The sequence below is a fragment of the Triturus cristatus genome, chromosome 5_1 (genome assembly GCF_964204655.1).
Source record: "Triturus cristatus chromosome 5_1, aTriCri1.1, whole genome shotgun sequence".
In the NCBI taxonomy this organism is placed as follows: Eukaryota; Metazoa; Chordata; class Amphibia; order Caudata; family Salamandridae; genus Triturus; species Triturus cristatus.
Genome location: NC_140587.1, coordinates 797,000,008 through 797,027,579, shown reverse-complemented (window position 1 = coordinate 797,027,579; position 27,572 = coordinate 797,000,008).

Here is a 27,572-nt window from a genome sequence, read left to right as displayed (position 1 = left end):
ACCAAACTGCAATCTGACAACTGTCCCAAGTTGAACAGACCATGGTTTCAGCATCAGAACTTGGTCTCCCGCTGTATATCAGTGGTGAGTGGCGATCAAGCGTCTGTGGCTAGTCATTTGCCAAGGAGGGCTTCTTCACCTTTTGCGGCCCTGGAGCTGTAACAGGAAGTTAGTCAACTGAGTATTGGAGTTCACCTCTTCTGTCTATGACAACTTTTCCATTAGACAGGCACTACAGACACAGTCCTCTCTTTGCTAGCCCATGGATCAGCTGGTACAGTCCAGTGATTGGCGAAACTTCTCTTGCCAGGTCCAGGGAACAGCGGGACAGTCCATCTTTGTTCCTCTCTCCAGTCCAGACATAATCTGAGGTCAGGGTGGCAGGTGTGCCATGCTAGTGCCCAGAAGGTGCCCTCGGGGATGCAGCGGTCACTAGCCAATTTTTTTTTAGACCCCTTCCTGCCTGATGACAACTTCCTGCAATGTGTGGCATTCAACAATCCAAGAGTGCAGCATTCTACCCACTCCCAAGAAGGCAGGGTCCCTCTCTTGGTGTGTGGAGCTTAGTTGCCCAGCCTAGGAGTTTGCTACCTGAAGGCTGGCTACATGCCCTTGGGAAAACCAGTAGGCAAGTATTTATCCCTCTCTGTCCCCAGTGTCAACATGTCCACCAGAACAAAAATAGAAGCCCCTCTCCTGTATGTATCCCATTTGCCCTTCAAAGGCAGCTACATTTTTAAAGCTCACATTTTGGCTCACACCCTGTGTGGTTTCCTGCCAGGCAGCAGGCAGGCCTCTATTGTTTCCTTTCCAGGGAGTTGTTCACACTTCTGCCCAGAAAGGCAGAAGGCTGGCTCATTGTGGCCAGTGTCTGTGAATGGCCACTAGAAACCTTGAGTAACAGAGCAACAACTTTCTAAAACTTTTTCTTATTTAAAAGTCACATTAAATTTCAACTTGGGCATCAAGTTGGGTTTGATGTGATGGTTATTTTGATACCTTAAACTACTAACTTTATTAATCACATTCAGACGGTGGCACAGCTGAGTTGTCAGTATGTAACCCTGTATTCTCCAATGGGGCTACTAGCTTTTCCACAATGAAAACAATTTGGGATTTTTACTGGTAGGATATGTTGATATACATGCCTTACTTTTTAATATACAGCACCCTGCCTTAGGACTCAATCGACCTTCTGTAGGGGTGGCTTATATATATTTAAAAAGGAGGTTTAGAGTTTGTCATTAGTTTAAATGGCACAGATGAGTTAGCAGGTTAAAACTGCTTCCACCATTCTAGGCTGCTAGACATGTGTTACTTTGTCACACTCAGAGTGGCACAGCAAATGTTGCAACCCTGTGGAACAACTTAACTTACAGGTCCTGGGTACACTTGGTATCATACACTAGGGACTTATAAGTCAGTTATTGTATGCCAATTGGGTATAAGTCATTCACACATTACCCTTGTAAGGATCAGAGCACTGTCACCGAGGTCTGGTTAGCTGGCCTCAGTGGACTCTCAGAGTCGAAAAGCAAGCAGCTTCAGTCCAAAACTTTGGGGATGATCATGCAAAAAGAGCAATTTCCTTACAATAGATTTCTGTTTGTTGCATTAATTGTATGTAGTACTGTGTGAATTAAGGCAAACAGGTGGAAAGTGATCCTTGGTGAGCACTTAATGTTGGTCTTGTCCTGTATTTACGTGGTCTACATACAATAAATAATCTTTCAACAAAATTTATCATTAACATTTAAAAATGAAATTTGCCTACATGGAAAAAAATAGGCTTTTTATGTGTCTCTTCATCAATATATCTAAGATGTGTTCCCAAGGAGACCGGGCAGTTTTTTTCCTAATACTGGATTTATCAGTTGAAAAAATCGAGCAACTAAATGATAAGCACATCACTTATACTCGGCGTGTACTATCTGTTCATCAGCCGCGGTCTGTGCAGGTAACAGCGTTGGGGCAGGTGGGCCGCGTGGGGGGTGTATTTCGAGGAACGATGCTGAGGGGAAATTAAATATTTATTTAATTTTCCCTCAGCATCGTCCCTCAAAAATTCCCCCACCCGACCCCACCACTGTTACCTGTACGGACCGCGGCTGCTGTTCGTGCAAACTACTCCATTCTTTTGTGCACCAGTAGGAGGAAAGAAGAAAGAAAAGTTATTGATGCCTAGTTAAGTGCTCTTCTGTATACGAGTAACTCAATTATCTTTTTGGACAAATGAATAAAATTAAGCTCACCTTCTCTTCAGTAGCTAATTTAGCTCAATATTGTTAGTACATTTGTAGAAATAATGACCGCAGAAAATGTATTTAGCAACTAAAAGAGGAGGTTTCTACGTCAGTTGCGACTCTTAGTTGTTGACTAATGTTTAAAAAGTTCAAATGTTGTTCTAGTCATTTCAATTGGTTCTATGAATCTTGGGGTAGTGAATGGAGACATTAACCACATCATAGATGCCTCAGATTTCATCATTAAACCAGAAATTAACCAGTTATTACTGTGCTGTAGATATAAGCCACGGTAAATGCCCCACAAATGACGTAAGCAATCATTCTAAATACCAATCAAGTACTTATTTATTTAACAAAAAATAGATGGTGCTTGTTACAATGTATTCTACTAAATCTAGATACAACAATGATTTCTAGTCATGCACCACCAATCTATTTCATTTAATTAGTATATTTGCGAGTGGCTAGGCGTTTTTTAAACAGGCCTGCCTTTATCCAAGGTGAAACTACAGAGCTCATTGAGTGATCAGCACCCTGAGCACGTTTGGTAAATGTGAAGAAAAAAGAAATTAGCAGGCGTAAAGCAAAGGGCCTCTTTGGAATGACCTTGGTCATGTGGGATGTGTGAAATTAGAGTGTCACACAATCATAAAATGACAAAGGTGCAGGAGCTATACTTGGCACAGGGCAGTTTATCATATGTAAGATTAAACAGAAGTACACATATTATCTTTGTATAGAGGGACTAAAAACAATGAAAAACTGTTCTGTATTTATTCCTCTTTGAGGCTGAAAACATAAGCAAACACATTCCACTATATACAAGTATCAGACAGTGATGCTAGGCTCTTTCCCCAGAGTGCACTCCTAGTCCCCAGAGACTAGACTTAATTAGTTGTTGTATATTGTCTGGGGTCCTTGGTGGTGTGTGGTGCTGATCACTGTGACAATGGAAAATAATGATGACACAGCAGACCAGCACTTGAGAAGCCAAGGTTTGTTTGGGCATTAATGATAAAAGGTAATAGAGATTCTGAATTAAAATTGTATATTGGTGCATAAGTCAAGTGCCCTCCTTGAAAATAAACAGTATCTCTAACTTCACATTACTCTTGGGTGAAATGCTTTTTCTAACCTTGGCAATAATCCTGGGCAATGCTGAGATACCAGACCCATAACACCTTGCATGGGAGTCTCAAACCCCAATCTTACTTGTATTTCCATAGCAGCAGCAAGTTGCAAATGGAGGTAAAGGAATTGCAGTGTGCAGGCGCACCATTAGAAAATCCATGGGCTCGAGTTACAGAGACACATGGAAGTGCACTGCTCCACCTTACTTCCTCACAGGACATTATTTATTTTACTTCTGTGCGCCAATGATGACTGTCAGTGATCCAGTCAAATCCTGAGGGCACATGCAGCAATTATTCAATTAGAAATCATACACCAGACTTGGGTTCTGTCTCTAGGTTGTGCAACCCTCCCAGCTTCCCAGTTTCTGCATCCTTCTCAACTGTTTTTAGAAAAGTAGTTGATGATTCTACTATCCCATCTGAGTTTTAAAATCAGTGAGTTCTTCAAATCAGTCCTTTAGCAAAGGGGCTTCCATGAAGACAAGGACTGGATTAGTGATGGTGGAGGTAGTCTAAATATCAGTTCATAACCCTGAATGTTGCTTAGATGTTTGCACTTTCTTCCAGCACATCTAGGTAGACCTCCAGTAACCTCACAACCTTGAGCTGAACTAGACCGTCCAGATGAGATTTCTGTGGGAGGCAGCAGACCCTAGACCTACACTAAACCAAAACCAGAGACACATATCCACTGCTGAGATGACAGATTGGCAGATCCATACAGGGCCATCCATGTCCTTGAGAGACGACACTTAAATAGCAAATAATTGACATTAACAATTTAATTTATTTTTTTGTCTGAGGCCTCAAATATAAGTGCCTAATAAATAAAATAATGATTCCCATCCAGACCTCTGTTTGACCAAGTGATGGGATTATGAGCATGTGGGATAAATCATGAAGTCGGATTTTTCACCTGATAAATGTTGTCAGCCCAAACTTCCTGAAATGTACCAGGTAATAAAGATTCGAAAAGTAAGGGGAGATGCAGATTGTGGTGCACTACTGAATACAATTCGCATTTTATGCACAGTTTCCAGGGCGATACTCGTAATAGCCATTATTTAGCCAGTCTTAAAAATAGTAAACCCCGGCGTATGTGGTAAATAATAATAAATAGTGATACAATTGATAAGAACTCATAATTGAGGCCTTAGTGGCCATTTGGTCTTATATTCAAATGCGCTGAATCTTTTTTACAGTTCTTCTTTCTGGAAAAAATAATATTATTAAACAGACCGGGCCTATCTTCTGCTAATAATTGACTTTGGTCCCCACTTGGAAATAAAAGGAAGCCTGGTCTTGTTGCTAAGGCAATGGTTTACTTAAAGATATATATTAAATGCAAAAGTATGGTCTGCCTGAGAGATAACAGAGCAAGACCGGACATTCTAAATGAATTGAATATTGTTTTTGACAATATAAATCTACAATGATAGTCTTCAGTCACATTTACAGATTTGAAATTCACAAATGTTTCCAAAAGTTGAAATCATGGAAAGCTGAGGCAGTCACAGGTTCGCCAAGTACATCGGGAGGACGTGTGTGAATTCCTTTTTCTCAAATACACAGCCACTTACATATATGTAATTGTGCATGGCGTACAACACACTTGAGCATGTCTCACACAAGTGCAATTGCAGTTCTGTTTTTCATTTCATCCAGGGGAAAGTATTACCTCCTGGTCCCTCCAGTCCTCGTCCCATTCCTAACAAAGTGGAGATGTCCATCTGAACGACAGAAAAAAGAGCAGGAGAATGCTGGGATACCTAAACCCACCCACTCCCACTGGGAGCACATAAGCTGCACTAGCCCAGCATCCAGCCTGTCCTTTTTTTCTGTATTCTGACAGAATGAGACATGGATCTGCTGGTTGTTACCTGTGTCTTCTTGGTTGTCTCGTCGGGCTGCTGGGCTGTCCTAGACGTCATGTTCTGCGGTCTCCCGGTCTGCCAGCGATGCCGGGAGCTGCGTTGATGGGAGGCCGGTCATTTGTGGCTGGGGTGCCACTCCTCCCGGTCTGTTCCGGGTTGAAGTCAGTGTATTCCTGTGGCTGGGCCGGTCAGGAAGACGTGCTGCTGCTTTGGGGATGCCTCAGGTCTGTCTTGGGGGTGCCCCAGGCGTTCCTGGCTGCCGGTTGGTGCTGGGTTTCGGCCTTTCCTCCCTTGATGCTGTGTGGTCGCCTGGGGGTACCGGTTGCTCCTAGTTCTTTGCTCGGTGCTAGTTGAAAGACGGCATCTGGGCTGGTGCTTGGGGGTCAGTCAGTGTGTGGTGGTGTCTGACTACCCCCTTGGTGAGTACTGCGGAGCGGTTTCTTTTACATGCCTTACTGCATTCCTGTACTGTTTGCTGCATGTTCTCTCTCTTTGCAGGTCTGTCTGTGCTGCTCTGCGGCTGGTGGGACTTTCTGGATGCAGTGCTCTCCGTCTGGGGCTACCTGCCTGGCAGTTTTGCCCTTTGTGCACCCTCGTTCCCTGAGGAGGTCTTGTCCAGGGTTGTCCCAGATGTTTGGGTCAGTTCTTCGGTTGTCCTGCCTCGGTGTGCTCCGGTGGTGCATTTCTTCCTCTGCGCTTCTGGTATTATATGTATTGTTTATCTTAAAAATGGTCTCCATATTGTAATAAACCCCGTTTTTAACCAATCAAAATTAAAACTGTATTTTTTATATTTTTGAGTGTTACACTGAGTTCATAGTAGAGCACTATGTATTATATGATGAGTGTTATTTGAGATTTGTAACAACTGTAATCCTATAATTGCCTAGGGATTTGTTTTCCATTGCATTATTGCCCTGCCCTGGGAATTGTTATATTGCTTCTGGTGGTGTACTGTTTTCCTGGGTGCTCCCTTCGATGGCCTGCGGCCATTCTGCCCTGTGGGCTCCTGGTCTTGTCTGTTGGGCGGTGTTTGATTGGGTCGGGCATGGTGGGCTTCTGGATCGGTGCCCGCCTGTGTGCTTGCCGGGTGCTGTGGGCTTCACAGTTTGTTTTCCTGGCATGTGGCGTTTTCCTCCCCGGTGCTGCCTAGTCTGTTCTCAATCTGTGTGCAGGTTCGGGCCTGGTTCATGCCTGTTTGGTTTCCGGCCTGGATGTTCCGGTTGCTGTGTGATCCTTGGTTCATTCCTGGGTTGTTTGCCTGGCCCCTGCACGGGGGTGCCCTGCTTCTTCTTGGATCCTTCCGTGGGATCGCTGTGGCTGTTGGCCTTTGTGTGTCCCATTGGTCAGTGTGTGGGTCTTTGTTGGCTTTCCTTCTCCATTGTTGGGGGTGTTCTGCTTTCCCTTCACTGGGGTTGGCTGCTCGGGGCAGGCAGATGGTTGGCTGTTCCCCTGCCCCGGTGGTGGGTGCCCTGTTGGGGTTGCTTTCCTGTTCGGTGGCCCTGTCTTTTGGGGTTTCCTGCCTCCCGGTTGCTGGGTTTTGTGGTTCTGCCTGTCGGTTTGTGGGGCGGCTGCCTGTGGAGGTTTTTCTTGCTCCTCTGTGGCTGGGTCGCTTCTTGCGTCCTGCGTCAGGCCCTTGGGGTCTCCGGCCTTCCAGTTTCCTGGGTTCCATTTTTGCCTGGGGGGGTGTTGTGCCCTCCCTCTGTCCTGGCGGGGCCCCTGGCCTTGGTTGGCTGTTGGCTCTGGGGCTGTGCTGGTGGGGCCCCTGGTGTGCCTTCTGGCTGGCATTGGTGTTTGCCTGTTGCCTAGTGCTGGGTTGTGTTTCGCTTGACTGGCTGGTGTGGTTTGGATTTCCTGTTGTAGTTTCCTTTTCCCCTCTTATGTTACTTTTTGGTGGCTTGGTCATCTTTTGGGGGTCCTCTGCCTCTCGGCTGCTGGTTCCTTGGCCCTCTCGGGCGGCTGGCCGACCACTGAAGAACCCTCCCAGCAGACCCAGAAGCAAGAAAGCCCCCTGGTTTACCGACGAACTCAAGGACTCCAAGAAGACCTGCCACACCCTCGAGAAAGCCTGGCTCCTTGACCAGACCACTGACAACATGACCGCCTTCAAACACGCCACCCGCAAGCACCACCAGCTCATCCGCACCACCAAGAAGAAATCACTGAAGGAGCGACTGGACAACAACGCCCACGACAGCAAGGAACTCTTCAGCATCGTCAAGGAGTTCTCCAACCCCAGCACCGGCAACAACGACATCACCCCGTCACAAGATCTCTGCGACTCCCTCGCCTCGTTCTTCCACCGCAAGATTGCCGACATCCACAACAGTTTCGGCGCACCATCCTCGCACCCAACCACCGAACCAACGCACCCCACCGCCACCCTCCGCACCTGGACCACGGTGACCACCGAAGACACAGCCCGCACGATGAACACCATCCACTCCGGTTCTCCAACCGACCCCTGCCCCCACCACGTCTTCAACAAGGCCGACTCCACCATCGCACCCCAACTCCGGGACGTCATCAACACCTCCTTCAACACTGCCACCTTCCCGGAGAGCTGGAAGCATGCCAAGCTCAGCGCCCTACTGAAGAAACCAACAGCGGACCCCACCACCCTCAAAAACTTCCGCCCCACCTCGCTCCTCCCTTTTCCTGCCAAAGTCATCGAGAAGATCGCCAACAGACAGCTTGCCGCCTTCCTCGAGACGAACGGATCCCTCGACCCCTCGCAGTCCGGTTTCAGAGCCAACCACAGCACCGAGACCACCCTCATCGCAGCCACCGACGACATCCGAGCCCTGCTCGACAACGGGGAAACAGCAGCACTCATCCTCCTGGACCTCTCCACAGCATTCGACACTGTCTGCCACCGCACCCTAGTCCAACGCCTCAGCAACACCGGCATCCAAGAGAAGGCACTGAAGTGGATCACCTCGTTCCTCGCCGGAAGAACACAGAGAGTCCGCCTCCCCCCGTTTCGATCCGAGGCCACCAAAGTCATCTGCGGCGTCCCGCAGGGATCATCACTCAGCCCCACCCTCTTCAACGTCTACAAGAGACCTCTTGCAGCCATCGCACGCCAGCACAACCTCAACATCATCTCCTATGCCGACGACACCCAACTGATCCTCTCCCTCACCAGAGACCCCGCCACCGCCAGAACGAGCCTACACGAAGGGATGAAAGACGTCGCCGAGTGGATGAAGAACAGCCGCCTGAAACTGAACTCAGACAAGACGGAAGTCCTTATCCTGGGACCATCACCCTCCGCCTGGGAAGACTCCTGGTGGCCCCCAGCCCTGGGCACCGCCCCCAAGCCAACAGACCACGCACGCAACCTGGGCTTCATCCTGGACTCCTCCCTCTCGATGACCAGACAAGTCAAAGCCGTCTCCTCATCATGCTTTCACACCCTTCGCATGCTTCGCTAGATCTTCCTATGGATCCCGACCGAAACCAGGAAGACGGTCACCCAGGCCCTCGTCACCAGCCGACTGGACTACGGAAACACCCTCTACGCCGGAACCACAGCCAAGCTACAGAAAAGACTCCAACGCATCCAGAACGCCTCCGCCCGACTCATCCTGGACATCCCCCGACGCAGCCACATCTCCGGCCACCTGAGGGACCTGCACTGGCTCCCCGTCAACAAGAGGATCACGTTCAGGCTCCTCACCCACGCACACAAGTCTCTCCACGACCTGGGCCCCAAGTACCTCAACGACCGCCTGACCTTCTACACGCCCACCCGCCAGCTACGGTCTACCAGCCTCGCCCTCGCCACCGTACCACGCACCCGAAAAGCCACCGCCGGAGGCAGATCCTTCTCCTACCTGGCGGCCAAGACATGGAACTCTCTCCCCATCCACCTTCGGCTGACCCAGGACCACCTCGCCTTCAGGAGACAACTCAAGACCTGGCTGTTCGAGCAGTAGCGGACCCCTTCTCCCAAGCGCCTTGAGACCCTTCCGGGTGAGTAGCGCGCTATACAAGTGTTATGATTGATTGATTGATTGGTTGGTGGCTTGGTGTTTCAGGCTGTATGCTGGGATAGTGCAGCTTATGTACTCCCAGTGGGATGGGGTGGGTTTAGGTATCCCGGCATTCTCCTGCTCTTTTTTTTGTCATGGAGATGGACATCTCCACTTTGTAAGGAATGGGACGAGGACAATGGGACCAGGAGTAATGAAGATTATCAGTAGGTAAGTAATAGGGCATTACCTCCCAGTCCCTCCAGTCCTCGTACCATTCCTTACAAAGTGGAGAATACTAAAGCAAACAACCCGGCCTTCCGAACTCCCACCAACATCAGGGACACCACACCGAAAGCGGCACCCAACAGAAGCTAAAGGGAGAGCCACAAGAAAAAATACAGGCAGGAGCACATAACCAGCAATGCCCCCCAACCAAGCCAACAGAGCCAAACTCAAAAATTAGCAGGGGACGACCAGGAAAACCTCAAAACATCTTCGTTAATTCTGGGACTGTTCTCACCCTGGACATGGATTTTACTTGGCCCAAGTAAATTGCTGACATTTTTCAAGAAAATATTTAACCATACTTGTAAAAAGGTATGTCTCTGGATGTTCCCAAGCTCTCAGGTCATTCCTTCACTAGCATCTCATTACGAAACCCTGGTAGAGATTTACTAACGTGACAATCTACGAGTGAGTATGTATTTTTAGAAAGGCCAATGTAGATTAACAGTCCTAAACAAAATAATGTATGTATACTTAAGACGAGCTAACACGCGTAAACAGCTTTGGGATATGGACCCTCCTCTTTTAATGTGTACACTTAATATACTTGAGATAGGTCCACCATAACACAGCATCAATTGATTGATTGCAACATTGCGACTGGAAAGAACTGCAGAACTTACTGATGTGAAGATGGATCTTGCTCCTTTTAGCAGTACTTTTACCTGGCATGTATGGATGATACCAAACATTACTTTCATTTGTGTTTTACCTTTTATTTTTTGTTAAATGTGTTTGTTGCTTTGTTTGCCATATTGAACATTATAATTCACTATGTTACGACATTTCCAGCCGTATAGCCGTTTTGCACATACATCTAGCATTTGAAGTCGGTGACTATATATGACTACTTAAGACTTCTTTTTTTTAATAACTTTCATAATAACTAAATACACATGATCAACGGCTGTTTATTGCCATTTTCATCCATTTATATATCTCTTATATTCTGCATTGAATATCAGAATTCTAAACTCTAGGGACCAGATGTACGAAGAAAGAAATTGCGATTACCTAATTGCATAGGAAGAAGCTATTCCTAATGCATGAAACTCTTTTGGAGTGGGTTGCAAATAGACCTACCTCATGCATATTAATGAGATAGGTCACAATCTGCGACCCCTTAGGGTTCGCTTCCATCACAGGCAAGGTGGACTGCTGGGTTAGCAGACTACTATGTCTTTGATTGCTTTTAATTAAGACAATCTTTTTTTTTTTAAATGCAGCCAATTTTCCTTAAAGAAAAACGAGATGCGTTGAAAAAGAAAAAAAATGAAACGTTTAAGGTGCAATTTTTAAGCACAGGCAGTGGTCCGTGGGACCACTCACTGCCTGCTCTTAAAAATTATTTTTTCAGCCATTCTCAAAGGGGAAGGGGTTCCTTAGGGACGCCTTACCGTTTGCGAAAGTGCCACAACCAACTTTCAGTTGGCCATAAATTGCAAATGTTTTGTGATTGCAATTCGGTCACAAAACATTTGTACATAACACTGTGAATCAGTATTAGGAAGGGACACCCTCAACACGCACATTTCAACTACCGAAATTGCGATTTGGTAACAAGTTACTAAGGGCCAGACGTATGAAATTGTATGTTTGCGATTTCCTAATAGCGAATTTTAACAATTCGCTATTATGAAATCGCAAACTGTGATGTATAACAGTGTATTTGACACTGTTAGCGATTCGCAGTGGCTCGCAAATAGACCTGCCTCTTCAATATTCATGGGGCAGGCCGCAATGTGCGACCCATTGTGAATGGCTACAATCACAGTGATGACAGCCTGCTCAGGTCAGTAGACCACCATGTCTGTGATTGCTTTTTAAATAAAGCAATACTTTTTTTGTAATGCAGCCCATTTCCCTAAAAGCAAAACAGGATGCATTTCAAAAATAAAAATGAAAAGTTACCTTTTCATTTTTTAAGAGTAGACAGTGGTCTGTGGTACCACTGACTGCTCTTCAAAAATGTTGGTGCCCACATTCACAAAGTGGAAGGGGTCCCTTGGGGACCCCTTCCTGTTTGGGAATGGGTTACCACCAATTTGAATTTGGTGGTGATTGTGAATGTTTTGTGATCGCATTCCAGGTTGCAAAACATTCCTACATACCAGTGCGACCCACTATTAGGAAGGGACGCCCTTAACAAACCCCTTCCTAATAGCGACTCTCAAACCCTATTTTGCAAGTCGGTAATAGGTTACCAACTCGCAAAATAGGGTTGCACATGCCATAAACTATTTTACCGGTCGCAAACGGCCCAATGGGAAGTTTGTAAGTGGTAAAATGCTTAGTACATCTGGCCCTGAGTCACAATTTGTGCTTTTGACATCAGGAAATGCATTTTTGGGTTTGCAAGCGGACTGATTCTAATGGGGAAGGGGGATTCTGAATTACATGTCAATTTTCTTTTCCCAATGCACTGGTTGATGCCTGAACCAGTCTTCCATGTTCAGTTCTGATTCCATTTGTGGTTGGTTAGTTCACCCTCCTCTTCTTCAAATGTTTTTTTATTTTTTTATCCTCATTCACCACCAATCTCACTTCACTCTGCACCCAAGATGTCTATACTATACTCAGCGAACTGGGAGAAGGTAGGCAAATTGGAGGTGGAGACCCGCCTACAGGTACCAGAAACCTACTTGGGTGCTTAATGAAGGACCAGCTGAGATAACTCTTCTACCGGCTCCAAGAGCTGGGGGACCCTCGCCGTAAAGTTAGAAATAAACAACTTGGCCCGGAGAGTATTGAGGCAGCATAATCATAGGACTCAGGAAAAAAAAAATCACACACTTCCTGTGTCCAATCCATGTTGCAACAAGTCCCAAAATGCCAGTTTCTTTTTACTCCAAGATCTAGCGAGATCAAGCTTAGAGGCCACCACAACTGAGGGCAGCCTGTCTGAGCAAGTAGGAGGGGAAGATTCTGTCCATCTTTTGCAGATTTCTCTCCTGGCCAGCAAGATGAGATAGAAAAGTAATGATCTAGAAGGGCCCGTTACTTCGTCTGTGAAACCGAAGATGATCAGAGGTAAATCAATATGAATTGGACAACTCAAAACCCTTGTCAGGAAACAGCCAACTTTGTCCCAAAAAATCTCCAGAGCGGGACATACTTTGAACATATGGGTGTCAGGAGCTGAGGCCAACCCACATTTCTTGCAACAGACCGGGGGGCCGGTAGAGATTTTGGAGAGCTTTAGTGGAGAGAAGTAGGTCCTATGAATAGTAAACAGGTGGTTTCTCTTCAACAATGCAGGCTTTACCATCTCATATAAAAGCTTGCATGAACTCTGCCAAAGATGATCACAATTTTTTGCAGGTAGTAGACCCCCTCACAGTTCCTCAGCGAGCTTGAATTCGCCATCCACGGAGTCGGCTATAGCTTGATACAAAAATGAAACCTCTCTTCTCCCACGGGGCTTGGCCAACAGCTGATGTTTTAGAAAACTGCCATTTCCTACCGGGTTCCTTTGATCTAATTTGATATAATTTTGATTGGACCCAGCTTTTCAACTGGAGATGTTTAAACCTGGAGAGGCCTTCTCCAACTTTATCTTTAAGTTGATCCCATGAGATAAGAGTGCCGTCGGGGACTAGATCCCCCCAACGATTAGGCCTGCTTCTCTCAAGGATATTGCCAACATATCACTTAAACACTCCGGAGTACCAGGAGAGTCCCAGATGGGAGACAGGCTGGAAACGTAACTGAGTGCGGTCACTCCCCTAAGTTTCACCCAGGTTTTAGCAAATCCTTGTAGGACCTTCAGCTTGATCTTTTAAAAAAATTTGGGTCCCCGAATTTGAACAAAAAACCCTCCTCAACAAGATTGGCACCTCTAAGCATAGCTAGGAACAAAGCCCCTGCTCTGGTATTGACCGGCATTTTCAATAGCATACGCAAGTGCGTGAGTTGGAAAGCCCAAGCACAAAACTGGAAATCTGGCAAGGCAAGGCCACCCTTCTCTCTCCTCCACCTCAACTTCTTCCAGGCTCTTCTTGGTGATTTGTATGCTCAAACGAAGGAGTTTATATCTCGCTGTAATTTATCAATGGCTGGTTTTTCAAAATGGAGGGGAATACAGCTAAAAAGAAAGGTAACCTTAGGGAGTATAGACATCTTAACCAGGTAAACCCTACTTAAGATGGATAATGGAAGCAGAGCCCAAGACTTCAACAGCCTCTGACACTCTTTGGCCACCCCGGCTAGATTGATCTCAACAATCATGGTAATGTCTTGAACAACATTAATCCCAGGTATCTCATCTTCTTCAAATGTTATCAAAATATCATACCACCATCCTGTGAATGGACGCCTATGTATACCTTTTAACTCCCCTCCTTATAAAACAATAACCCCCTCCTCAGCCACCATTTGACCTCTTTTTTCCCTTTATTGTGTGAGGGTCCCTTTGGAGATCTCCATTGCATCACTATTTTCTCCAACACTAAGCCTAGATCCCAAAAACCTATTGGTTGCTTTTCTGGTTTTAGGAAGAGGGAACAATCCTATAAACATGTTCCTGGTTTACATAAATCTATTCTGTCTAAAGTTTGTTCTGTATATGCCATGAGCCCCTTCCACAATAGATGTATATGTGGACAGCTTCACAGCACACGTTGTAAGTCACTGGCTGCTTGCCTGCATCCTGGGCAGGTTTTATCCCCAGTCCTCACTATTCTATTCAGTTTTGTTTCATATATTTGTTATGGAGGTAACTAAATTGCATATATTTAAATCTAGTATTCCGGGATACTCTATGGTTGTCTTCCAGTGTACATGCACTGCCATGAGTGAGCAATGTTTGTATCACCCCATGTGTTGGTGGTTCCTCGCCCCCGCCCCTCATTGATTTCTTAGTCTGTTTATCACTACTTTATAGGTGAGAAACTGGTTCTTGGGGAGTAACTCTTCCTCCTCTAATGTCTTGAAGCTTTTTTGAATTCCCCAGCCTTAAAGCAATTTCCTATTGTATGTAACTTAACTTCTGTCCAGGCTTTCAGTAGAATTGCCATAATTACCCCTCTCTTCAGCCTAACTGGCAGTCATATTAAAGGTAGTGATGGGGCATACAATGGGTACTGAGGGGTCTTTACATGTAGTAATTTTCAACATTGCACTGTTGTTCTGAGTAGCCTAGGGCCCCTTGTGGGGCTCTTGCGTAGTTTCGTCAGCAGTGCTACCAATCACCCTTGATTAGGTCTATTCACCATTGTCCCTATTTCTACAGACTATTTCCCATCAAGCCTTCGGGCCAGCCACTGCTGTTGCATCATGTAACCCAGATTCCCTGCTCTAATATCCACTTCTTTATGGTGTACTCTCACCCCCAGGTATCTAAAGGTGGGTATCTTCCATTTTTTGAGAGCAGATGTGTGCTTCATATTTGATAGCTGCGATCAAGCTGTCTGCGAAGTCGTCTGCAATTCTCTTTTTGATATACCTAGTGTGTATCCAATTTCAGCTCCTGTGACTTCACTGGAAGTTGCCATCTGTAATACTGACACTCATACCTATGGTATCTGATCTACCAAAGCTACGATGCAGGGGTGCCGTCTTTATTCATTGCACCTATGCTCTTAAAGAGACACTGACTTCTCAATGATGCTTGCTTCCAAACTGCTACAAGTGTGACAAATCAAAACTAAAATGTTAGCACAACTTAACACACATTTGGCACGATGAAATATAAACTAGTTTTGTAATTTTACTGAATTTTTATTCACTTTTAGGTTTCATGTATGATATTGACTTATTGGATTTGCTCTGCAGTCCTGCTCCATATTTTGACAAAGTGTTCACTCTATTAAAAACAATTAATACAAATACATTTGATATAAAACGGCATTGGTTGAATGCAGATAAAATTAACACAATTGAGGTAGTAATTAAGGAGGACCACACTGGAGGGTTCACGAACCATGCTGGAATGGCAAAGGCCCCACACCCCTCAGACCACCATATTCAGTGTTAAATGCCACGGCTCTGGTTCATATCTGACTAAGTTGTGTCCTCATGGATTCTTTTTTGTTTTTCAGAAACTAACTCTAAGGTGGAGGTTTGTTTCTGAAAAAAACAATGCCCCTGACACGTAGGGAGTTGTCGCCCTGCATTTGTTTTCCCTGCCAGCTATGGAAGAACCAGCCAGGGAAAACAGAACCACCCTAAATTGTTTATACCCACTGATGCACTAATGGTAGTGTCTCTGTGGCAGACGTGCTGCTGCCAATGACTGCACCAGCTAATACTGTTGATACTCCAACAGTGTTCAATCAATTATTCTACCACCTCTGAATGAGGCCTGGGGTGGGCGCTCCAAAGATTTATTGCAAGGCTCCCACTCTGTCAAACTTTCAAGAAGCCTCTATGTTGCCTTTGCCAAGGTAGAGGTGTCCATTATTTCATGGTGGAAAGCCTAGCCTCATCACTACTGAAGCCAACAAAACCTGAACTCCTTGCAACGCCCAGGGTCCCTTACACTGCCTGATGTTTGGTGTACATCCCTACTACGAGCCCTGTGCCTTTGCATTAGTTTCACACACCTACTGAGACAGTGGGAGCCTTAATAATATCTAGCACCTTCTAAATCTTACTCCATTCCTTTTCTTGTGCCTTTGAGCATCTCAAAGTTCCTGCCTCACAACACCTCCTCTCCACCATCTTTTGTCCAACCTTCTTACATTTTATTCACATGTCATTTCTCCGTGCTGGCTGCACCCTTTGCCTTTTTGACTTCTTTCCTATACCTACCACATTCAGTGGCCCAAACCCAAGCTCCCAAGACCATTTCTTCACTGCCCATCATCCTTCTTGCTACACCTAGCGGATCTCTAACATAATGATAACTGGTTATGTGTGCATCATAAAAAGTAAGACTTGTTGAAAGTGGAAATCCAAAAATCTTGTGGGGTTCAGACCCAGTCTAAAATAAAATCCCCAGCTCTTTCCTTCTTGCTACACCTAGCTGATCACTGACAAATGTTCCCACTGCATGTTCTTCCTCATATTCACCCATGCCCTACCCTTATTAGGTCCTCTGTTTGGGAACTTCAGTTCTTTTTCCTTAAGTGTCTTCCATTTCCCAATAAAGGGAGGCACCTACACTTTAACCGCAACTCAACAGACAAAGATGGTATGAACAGCCCCTGTGTATGAAATGTGGAAAGACTACTCAGTTATTAATGAAAATGGAAGATTGACTTTCCCTAGTCAGCCATGGCTCATTATTTATCCTCATTCCTGTTGTCTATTTTATTAAGGCTAATTACAATTGATAGAAATTGCCCCAACACTGTTCTTTTGAAATCAGACATGTCAACGTTAAACTAAAACTTACCTAATGCCAGTATCTACCATGCAACTTAAAGACTTTAATGTCAAAACATTACTATTAAAGAAACTCAGTGATAAAAATAAATACCTCAAAAATGGTTAAGATAATAAAATGATACATGTAAAACTAAGATTTTCTCAATGATTTATAATGAAATGCTTTTCATATTCCCTGTTATTGTCAATTGAGAAAGTATGACTATCTTATCAAATCAAGAATAATCAATTTTTTCCTCTGAAAATTGTAAATACAGACAATGTCATGCAGGAGCACTTTCTGTCTTCTGAATCTTTCGCACCTTTAACAATGTCCTCGAATTACGTTGCACCACCGCAGTAATTGGTGGACTTCCAGCCCAACTTTTTCTATTTTAAGATCTCATAATTTAGAGATGCATCTCTCTGCTCAATATTTTCCCCTTTTCATTCAGAGAGGGTGAGAAGCTTCTATTGTCAAGTAGGCACTACAAAGCATTCTTGTTAAATCAGTAAACTCAGATAGTGTTCAGCTTCAGTTAAAATCATCAGGTGTATGTCCTTTTTAAAAAAAGAATTGCTCAACCTAGAGGACGCACCAACTTGCACCCAGTTTTGCTCATATCCTTCACAGCTATACTGCTGGGGAGGGCACTGGTGGCTCAACTGATGAGGTTTGCAAAAGAAAATGCACTTCTTTATCACCAGGAGGTCGGAATTCATCCGTGCCTGGGAATTGAATCTGTGGAGACGTCTCTGGTGGATGACTTACATTCAATTGTTGATGTACATGGTGTCAGGGCCAATATTTTATTAGATTTTGCAGTAGCATTTGACACAATTGACCATCTGCACGAAATATAATCATAAGGTGCATTATTAATATAACATCTGCTCACGCTCATCCATGCAAGATTACAGTCCTCACTGAGCTTCATGGCGTACCATATCCAAATTATTGGAAATGTGCTCTGTCCATGACCTCTCCCTACACACACTATTGCCAACTCACAGAAAAGGAGACACCTTTGAACTTATCACCATATCCCCGAAACACACCTATTATGAAAACCCCATTATGCTGCATCAGATACCCTTCTCACCCATTCTGTATTCCACCACTGAAGCATCAGAACAGAGGACAATGCAACCTGAGAAAATGAATAGATGTCCCCCGAAAAGTACCTTCTATTACAGAACTCTGAATATCTCAAAGTCATTGGGTCGAACATTGAGTTTCATCAGTCCACTGCAAATCTAGTTTTTCAAAATACCTCCAATGCCTGTTACTCAAAACATTTTTTGGCAGTAAGTAGAAACTGGAACTTAACTGAGAAAAACACAAACTGAGTGCACATTTAAACCTCCAAAGCTACAGAGAACAAATCATAAAGACCTAATACTCCTTACCAAAGGCCAGTATTTTTAGGAACAAATCAATAAGCCACAAACCACCACTAAACAGTGTTCCAAAACATCAAACACTGTGTCAACTCAGCCCAAAACTCAGCACGTTGTTGTCAACCTGTTCTACCACTAACATTGCCAATCATTTCTCCCGCTAATGTTTACAATTATCCAATGCACTGAGGAGCCGCAAAAAAAAGAAAAAAGAAAAATAACACTACTAAGTTCCATCACCTTACATGTCTACAACATCCTAAGTAATACAAATTGACTCTTTCAGGTCAACAATACTGCTAAAACCAGGAGTTGCCTGGAGATCAACACTATCTCCCTATCTATTTAATCAGTACATAGAACCACTTGCCACGATGATTCAGGAAGAGAGAATTAACATCCATCGGTATCCCGAGGAACTCTATCTGAAAAAACCCAACCCATTAAAAGCAACAAATTTAAAGATGTTCTGGGGGAAGCTAAGAACGTAATGAGCTCCTTTTCTCGGGCTAATCAAATATATTTACATGAGGAAAATCTTGCATAATTATCACTAGTGTGGATTAGCATATTTAATATAATATTGATTCTGCTACTCGTTATGCTTCTTTGTATAAATTCCACTTGCCAGACTTGGTTAAAAGAGAAATCTTGTGAGATTTTTGCAGGCCAGGTGTACCCCCCACATACCATTTTCACACAGAAGATCAGTGAATTATTTTCTATACTATGCATAATTTTCAAGAAAATGTTGTATATCACATTAGGAAAAAATTGCCACTTGACCGATCAATTACTTTCTTTCTAAAAGTAAATGCCGCAAAAACAGAGTTCCTCAGCCGTCCCATCGCTGAGCTATGGGGGCGAGATACGCTAAAATGGGCCCTCGCAGAACATATACATAATGACAAGAATGGACAAAAAAGTGAAGGTTGACTTGCTAGCTTGTGGAGCCATTATGGAGTATTTTGCAGAGAGAGGGGACGCTGAAGGGCAGTGGACACTCAGGGCACACATTAAATGCACATCTGGGCAGGTGAACATGGAATGAGCTTGTATAAAATCTGCACCTGCTGATAGACACATTTCATGCAATTGGTGCACCGCTTATGGCTGATTAATGCTGATAGCTGTGGTTACCCATACACTGGGTGAGCTCAAATGATGAGGAATGGTAATAGGGAGGAGGGTGGAGGACGTATGAGAGGAGGGAATACATAGAAAACATGATATTATTTGTATATAAAATGAAAGGGCATAATAAGAAAACGTCAAAAGTGTGCAACAGGTTTGTTCATTGTTGTTCTGGAATTTGCATAACTAAAGAAATAAACAAAACAGAGTTCCTCCTTTATTCTAAAGAATGTATCTCACTTGTACAAACTTGGCTCTCACCTTGAAGCATATCAAGCATACACTTACATTGGTCCTGTAAGCTAAATTACTTATCTTCATCACTTGCCAGAAAATGACTGTGTTAACCCAATTTTCCAAACACACTCAAACCATCTCATTTTAACTCTCCCTTTTGAGAAATGCTAACCCCCCTTTTCTTCCTTCTTTTCTCTGAGCAGTGGTACAAGTCTTGGATTTATCATATCTTGATGGTGACAATGTTCTCATACCTGACCGCCCCGAAGACTCCTTGACACCTCCGAAGGCAATTTTACATGAAGAATCATACTCTGTAGAAGACTCCAAACAATCAGAACCTAAGGCCATAAAAAATGCAGCTAAGTTTGTGTTTCTTGTTAAGCTCACAGGCTCTTGGGTTGCATTCCAGATTAATTTAGACTCAAACTGATTTTGCTAGCCTACAGGAAGGGTCAAGCTTCTCACCTTTTCAAACTATGCTTGAAGACCAAAGACCAATGTTCTCCTTGCCTTGCCCCTCTTCTGATGTTTACTCTAGTTTGATTAGTCTTTTGTTACATCTAAAGTATCCCATTGCCCACGTAGTTAGACCTCCACTGTATAGGTTTTGTAATAAAATAAATGAATAAATCTCATCCTCTGCACCACCTTTCTGATGTGAGAAACCAAGGATCAGCCCTGGATTGGATATCTTTTCTCCTGCCAGAAAGAACAAAAAGCTTGAATAGGGTTCCTCCTCATTGGTGCCGAACTAGTAATTTGAACATTTTCTTATGGTTCATTGTAGAACTCCCTTTTACTGAATGTTTTTCAAGCCCCTCTGGCACATCTGCTGCATGAACTGGGATTTTCCTCTTACACATATGTAGAGGATGCACGGTTTAAAAAAAAGAAATTCAGAGCTAGAAGGATTCATTGGCCAAGTTGCTCCTGTTAGGACTGGAGACAGTACACAGTGCATTAGTTGACAAAAGTAAAACCTTTGAAACCAAACACCTTAAAATGTACGATTCTTCAGTCAAAGAAATTCCCCAAAGCATTTGGTCAATCTGTGCCCTTATTTAATGATACCTTGTACTTCACATCTGGAGAGATCAAAATGTTACAGTTTAATTGATTCTCAATATTCCTGGGATATCAAATTGTAAGTGGTATTATAGGCCTGTTTTTTTAAAATAAAATGTGTTATTCAGTTTTTCAACAATTGAAATACAAAGAAATGACATTGCAGCGAGATTACAGTTAATACAAACAGTTTCATTTGGGTGGTGTGGTGTGTGCAGCGTCCGGGCCCCACCGTACGCCCTTAATTCCGCGAGGGCTGGTAAAATGCACAAAAAGCCCTTCCAGGGCATCCTACGCATTCTTCTCTTCCAGTCATATTACATTTCACCCGTCCTTTCTCCTTCTATCCCTCTTTCCCTTTTCAATCAACCTATTATAGTTGAAGGTCTTTGTGAAACTTTCCCTGCTGAGTTGAAGATAGAAGAGACCATTAGTTACCCAACTCTACTCCCACTGTATATGCTAAGTAAAGAGGGGTGGCTTCAACTGTTTACAAACCAACAGTACACCCTTGCAGTGAGTATATCATTAATTGTCAATAGGCAAGCAATAACCACTGCCCACCACAGCCGCTGGCTCACCCACTAACGCATCTGCTGACTGGCTGGAGCCGTCACTTCTGGCCCCAGCACTGGTGATCAAATTTCTTAGATGTCAGATACACCTCCCCCTATTTATTTTTACAGCAAAATACACCATACACATTACCACAATTTGGATACAGATAGTATCTTCTATCAAACATATCAGGTTGGGCATTTTGTTGGTGGCAATTTTTGAAAAGCCTCAAGACAAACTGTAAAGGAATGGCTAGAGCTATTGACGAATCTGAGTTTTTGAAAAGAAATAAAAGAGTGGACAATTGGACATATGGTCTTTATTGGCAAAAGCAATGGGGCCATCCTCCTCATACTTCCTTCAAGCCATGGTTCACAGCATTGGTCATCAGATCACCAAATGCTGCTAATAATACTAGACCTAGCTAACAAGACACACCTTTGGAGTGTCCAACGTGACCATGGCCCCTCTCTCGCTTTACTGATTGAGCATGAGAATGTAAAAGGAACCCTTCATATCTCAACAAACATGCATAGAATACTTTACTTGGGCATGCAATCTACATGGCAGAATAGTAGTAGTACAGTACTAGGCAGTCCACAAAATATAATATAAGGGATAGGGAATGCTGGCTGACAAAGCAGAAAAAAGGAAGCTACAGATAGACTAGTACGGAGACAGTTTGAAGTAAAGTACAGACACTAGGAATATAGAAAATAAGTAAATAGAATAATGCAGGGATAACAAGAATTTAGAAAAAATTAGCAAATGGATATGTTAGACCTGGCACCTTGGCGTGAGTCTCCCTTCCACTTTTTTGTTGCTGTGCCTCATGTGTTTTGCTGGTGTTAGCTGTTCAGAGCACTGTGCCACTGCCAACCAGTGCCACAGTGCAAGTGCTCCCTGTATAAAATGTATATGTTGGTTGGATTCCTTGATTGGCTTATTTGGTTTACTGTCAGACCCCAGTAAAGTGCACCAGGAGTAACCAGGGCTTGTAAATCCTAATGCTGCTAGTGGGCTTGCAGCACTGGTTGTGCCGCCCACAGAAGCAGCGTTGTAAAATATGTCTAAGGTCTGCCATTGCAGAACCAGCATGCAGTCTGGTACTGTCATGCTGACTGGGCAAGTGCACCCACTTGCCAGTCCCTAAACCTTCCATTTACTTCATGTGAGTCACCCCTATGGTAGGTCCAAGGGCAGGGTGCATTGTAAGCATGCGGTAGGACAAGCCCTGATGTGTGTGGCATGTCCTAATAGTGGATTACAGCCATTTTCGTTTTTCACTATTACAAGGCTACCTGTTCCCATAGGCCAGAATGGGCTGTTAGAACTGTTACATTCTATGATCCTAACTGACCCAGGGAACATGGTAGAAATTCGAGTTTAGTATGCCTGAACTCAGAATAATAAAATACATCTTTTAGTAAAGTTTATTTTAATATTCTGTGTTTGCAAATACCACTTTTAGAAAGCTGGTATTTGCTTGCCTAACCATTTCAGCTCGCCTCTGCTATGATGTGTATCTGCTGTCTGGTTTCTGTGAGGGACAGGGCTGGGGGATTCCGGAGGGCAGGGCTAGGTAGCCTTGTGGTGAATAGAGAGATTTGCATCCAGATGGGTGGGAGGAGTGCACCTGGACTCTGAATAGGGCTGTGCTCTGCCACCACAATGGTGGCTCCACCTCCTGTGGAGCGTCTGATGTCTCTGCCCTGCACCCTGAATGGAAAGTCAGAGACATGTCAAAAAAGTGCTCAGGAACGCTGCTGTGTGGAATCGTCGCAGAACAGCCAAGATCATCACACCGCTCGTTAGCGTGAGGAATTTTATCGCTGCGAAAATCATCGCAGGCCCAACCAAGATAATCGCTGGTGAAATTGTCGCACCGCTCGTTAGCGGGCCGAATTTTGTCGCATCGTGCCTTAGCGAATAAATTTCTACCGGATAAGCTACGCCTTGATTTTCAACGCTGGAGCGCCGCTAAGAACTTTTATCGCATCACCAGGTACTGTGGATTAAAACTGACGCTAAGGTGAATGATTTTGTCGCTAACCTAAGAACTCTTTCTGAAATCATATTCTTGAACTGTATATGTCCTTTTTGTCGTTATTTGGTCTTGTGCTAAGTCCTTATATAAAAGATCACTATTTTTGATATAAATCTAGTGTGGTGTCCATTTGTGGTGTTGTCACTGAGTTACTGTATATGGTCACAAATGCTTAAGCTATAACGCTCTGAGATAAGCCTTGCCTGCTCGCGCCAAGCTACCTAGAGGGTGAGCAGGGGTTATTTTAGGAGTGTACCCCCTTACCCTGACTAGAGGAGAGGGTCCCTGCTTGTCACAAGTACCTACCTGTGCCAACCAGAGATCCCCAATTCTAACAGGATAGAAATAATTCAAAATAAGGAGTGGTAAAATGTAGGGAAATAAATATTAATATTAACAACAGGAGGACTTACTGGGGCCAGCAGAGCCATTGGACGAGGAATGTTGGGACTCGAAGGCCCCTCCAACTGCCTCACCCACCTCAGACCTCTTCATGCCCCTGTATGCTGATGTAAGTCATAAAGACAAAAAAATATTGGTGGTAAATAAATAATCTCTCCAAAAAGCTTTTTTACAGGAAAAGGCAATCGCAATAGCATTGAACTTTTCTAAATCACATCGAATAGTAGTATCCTATTTCAAATTTCCTCAGCCTATCTATCCTTATTCCAAATTTAGTAAACTAGATTTTAGAAGTACTAAAAAAATTGCAACAAATGATGTTCGCTTCTTCTCATCTCATTTGAAATCTCAACTCCCTTTGACAGGCCAATTTACTAAGTCTGCATTTTTTCTTTAAATGCATAGATGGACATATTGGTTGCTAGAAAAAGGGTTTTAAGAACTGAAGTGAGGGGATGCACACCACTAAATTACTAATACTAGCTACCACTATCTTAGTTACAGGACAAAGCAGTCTCTGCAGTACTTCTTACATAATCAGCCCAAGCGAGCGCCAACATGTACGAATAGGTAGCGCCGAGCACCTGTCGAGAGTAACAATCACATAATATGACATTTGCAAACAAACCTTACCTGCATGTGAGCATCAAGCTTGCTATTTGGTAAAAAAATATTATCAATAGTATAGAACACACATACAATAATAATATTTATAATTAGCTACTCATCGAGCCCCCGACCTCAACCCCAGGCAGGTCCATTGGGTCCTGCTCTCGGTTCAGGATGTCGAACCACCGGTGCGCCAGCTGAGTATGGGTGCGCCGGACCCCAGAGCAGTGATACACTGCCCAGCGCACCTTTGCCCAGTGCTGCAGGTGCTCCCAGAGTCCATACCCAGGCCTGTCGCCTGCTGCCAGGGGGGAGGGGAGGTGGTGCTGAATGTAAACAAACAGTGCTACCACCTCCACCTCAGAAAACAAGGCATGGGGCTGAACCCCTTCCTGGCGCCGCCTTCCACAAGGAAGGCTCCTCCTTATTGTGGGCCTTTTTGGGGCACAATTATCTGCCATGATGCTGGGGGAGGGGCGGAAGAGAGAAAATGCAGAAACAGGAAGAAGAAAGAAGGAAGGAAAAGAAAAATTAGGAAGAAAGTAAAATGAACAAATAAAGTACAAAAAACAAACAAAAACATAGAAAAAAATAAAATACTCATAAAGACAGAGGGTAAAAAAAAAAAAACAGATGGGAACAAAGTTTTACAAGACAAGGGGCCCGATTCACAGAACTAACTTAAGACTAAATCCTAAACTTACTACCATTTTGGTATTCACAGAAGGCACTTACTCATTTTGGTACTCACAGAAGGCACTTACTCATTTCGGTATTCACAGAAGTTAGGTGTCCTAACTTTAGGACTCCTAAATGCCTTATGTGAATACCGAAAGTCTTAAAGTTAGGATTTTTCTCAGTTTAGGAGTCCTAAAGTTAGGAGTCCTAACTTTACTACTCCTAAACTGAGAAAAATCCTAACTTTAAGACTTTCGGTATTCACAGAAGGCATTTAGGAATCCTAAAGTTAGTAGTCCTAACTTTACTACTACTAAACTGGGAAAAATCATAATTTTAAGACTTTCGGTATTCACAGAAGGCATTTAGGAGTCCTAAAGTTAGGAGTCCTAACTTTACTACTCCTAAACTGAGAAAAATCCTAACTTTAAGACTTTCGGTATTCACAGAAGGCATTTAGGAGTCCTAAAGTTAGGACTCCTAACTTCTGTGAATACCGAAATGAGTAAGTGCCTTCTGTGAATACCAAAATGGTAGTAAGTTTAGGATTTTGTCTTAAGTTAGTTCTGTGAATCGGGCCCGAGGATTACAGAGGTTGAGGAAGGATCAAAAAGTCGGCCCGAGCACCATAAACAGAGTGAGAAATAAGATGGTCGCGTCCATGTGAGACAGTGGGGTGCAGTTAACGCAATATTTTGGCACAAAAACACAATTCACTGTGCCGTATGGAGGAAACATCACGCGAACGAGTGGGACAAGGGAACAACGCACACATGCAGAACTCTGCATAGCGCAGCAGATTTTTTGTGCCACAGGGCAGATTTCTGTGTAGCGCCATTACGCCACTTCTGCCCGGGCCTGCCCAATAGGCACATTCAAACACCCCATGCGAGGTAGGTTTATGTCTCTTACCAGCTGGAGGAGGTGCAGTCTCATACTTATAACTCTCAGGCACCACTTCTTTACTCCCTTCAAACCTCTGCAGTGTTCAATGGCAAGCCACCAGACTCCTCCTGCATCTCCGAACCTGCACTGGAGGACGCCGTTGATGTAACCGTCTCGACCAATGCCCTGGCCTCTGCTCTCTCCTGCTGCTGAAACTCGGAGATAGTGCCATCTGTCCTGACTACCACATTTGCACCGGACCGTATCCTCCTTCTGCATCTGCTACATTTCTGCAGTTGCGGTCCCATTGTCGCCTGTGTGCTAGATGTGCCCTGTCTCCCCTCGGCAGGCGGAGCTTGAATTTGGTCTCCACCTCGTATCTCCAGCCAGTCCCATGTTTCCTCCAGCGTTGTAAAAAAAAAGGTCCAGCTGTTATGCATCGCTTTCAACTTGGCAGGATACAGCAACATATACTATAATCCCCTGGCTGCCAGTTTCTGTTTGACACCTCGGAGCAATTGCCTCTGAAGCTGCACAGCCCTGGTGTAGTCTGGAAAAATTTGGATGGTGACATTTCAGAATGTCGGGTCCCCCTGCTTGTGGACCATCTGTAGAATTTTGTCCCAGTCCCTGTAGCTCAGAAATTTGGCACTTATTGTTTGGGGGGAGCCCCATACAACTGCGGCGGCCAGGAATCTATGGGCCCTTTCCACAGAGAAAAAGTTGGAGAGCCGGGCAGAGGGGAGCATCAATTTTATCCATTCCTCCAAAAACACAGCAGATCCGCCCATTTCTGCACCCTGCTGAAATCCTACAAATAGTAGATTGCATCTGCATGATCGCCTTTCTGCCGATTCCATCCTGGCCTCCAACTCGTTTGAAAGGACCTCAAGCATATCCAATGCCCGCTTAAGCTGGGAGACTTCTTCCCTGAGTTCAGTTACCTTGCTCTCCATGTCTGTGGAATGTTCCACCACCATACGTAGGTCTGCTCTGAACAGGTTCACGTAAATCGCAATTGCTTCAACTTTTGTCTGAACTGCCAGGCTGGATGCCTTGATGGCAGCCAGTATCTGATTTGCTGTTGGTTCTGGTCCAATTGGGGTTGGCACCTCCTCCGCTGGCTGCTGACCACTACTGGTTTGTGGGGCAGTTTATCGATCCATCTTCATTTGCTGCATGGACCATGTTGCCTTGTCCTTGCCCAAGTAGTTATGCGATGCACTTGCAGACTTGTACCACAAAATTGCTCAACCTTCTCTGACCCCAGATCTCAGGCCGTCCGAACGGCAGCGAGCCGAGTGTAGCCTGTTTTTTTTTACTTATGAATCCAATTACATGATCATTTTTTTTAATTCATGCAGAATAATGATTGTCAATGAATTTATACATTTATTTATCGAAGAGAGGGTTCACCATATATGAAATACCACTGCCAGAGTCGTCTTCAACCTGAGAAACATTAAGTGTAGAAGACTTCTTTTAAACCAGCCTCCTCTATGCATCAGGTTTACCACATTGCTTCTCCATCCTTGCTAACAGAAAAACTCCTGAAGTATGCGCCCCTTGCAATCTTTGATCAACATCTAGCTGACTTATTTATGTATCTACAATGGGGAGACATGTTTTCAACAGTAGGGACTCTTTACCACAGGAGCTTTAGAAAGAAGATGAAGACCAGCCAGTTTGAACCCTACTCTGTTACTAACTTGACGGAAACATTTGGA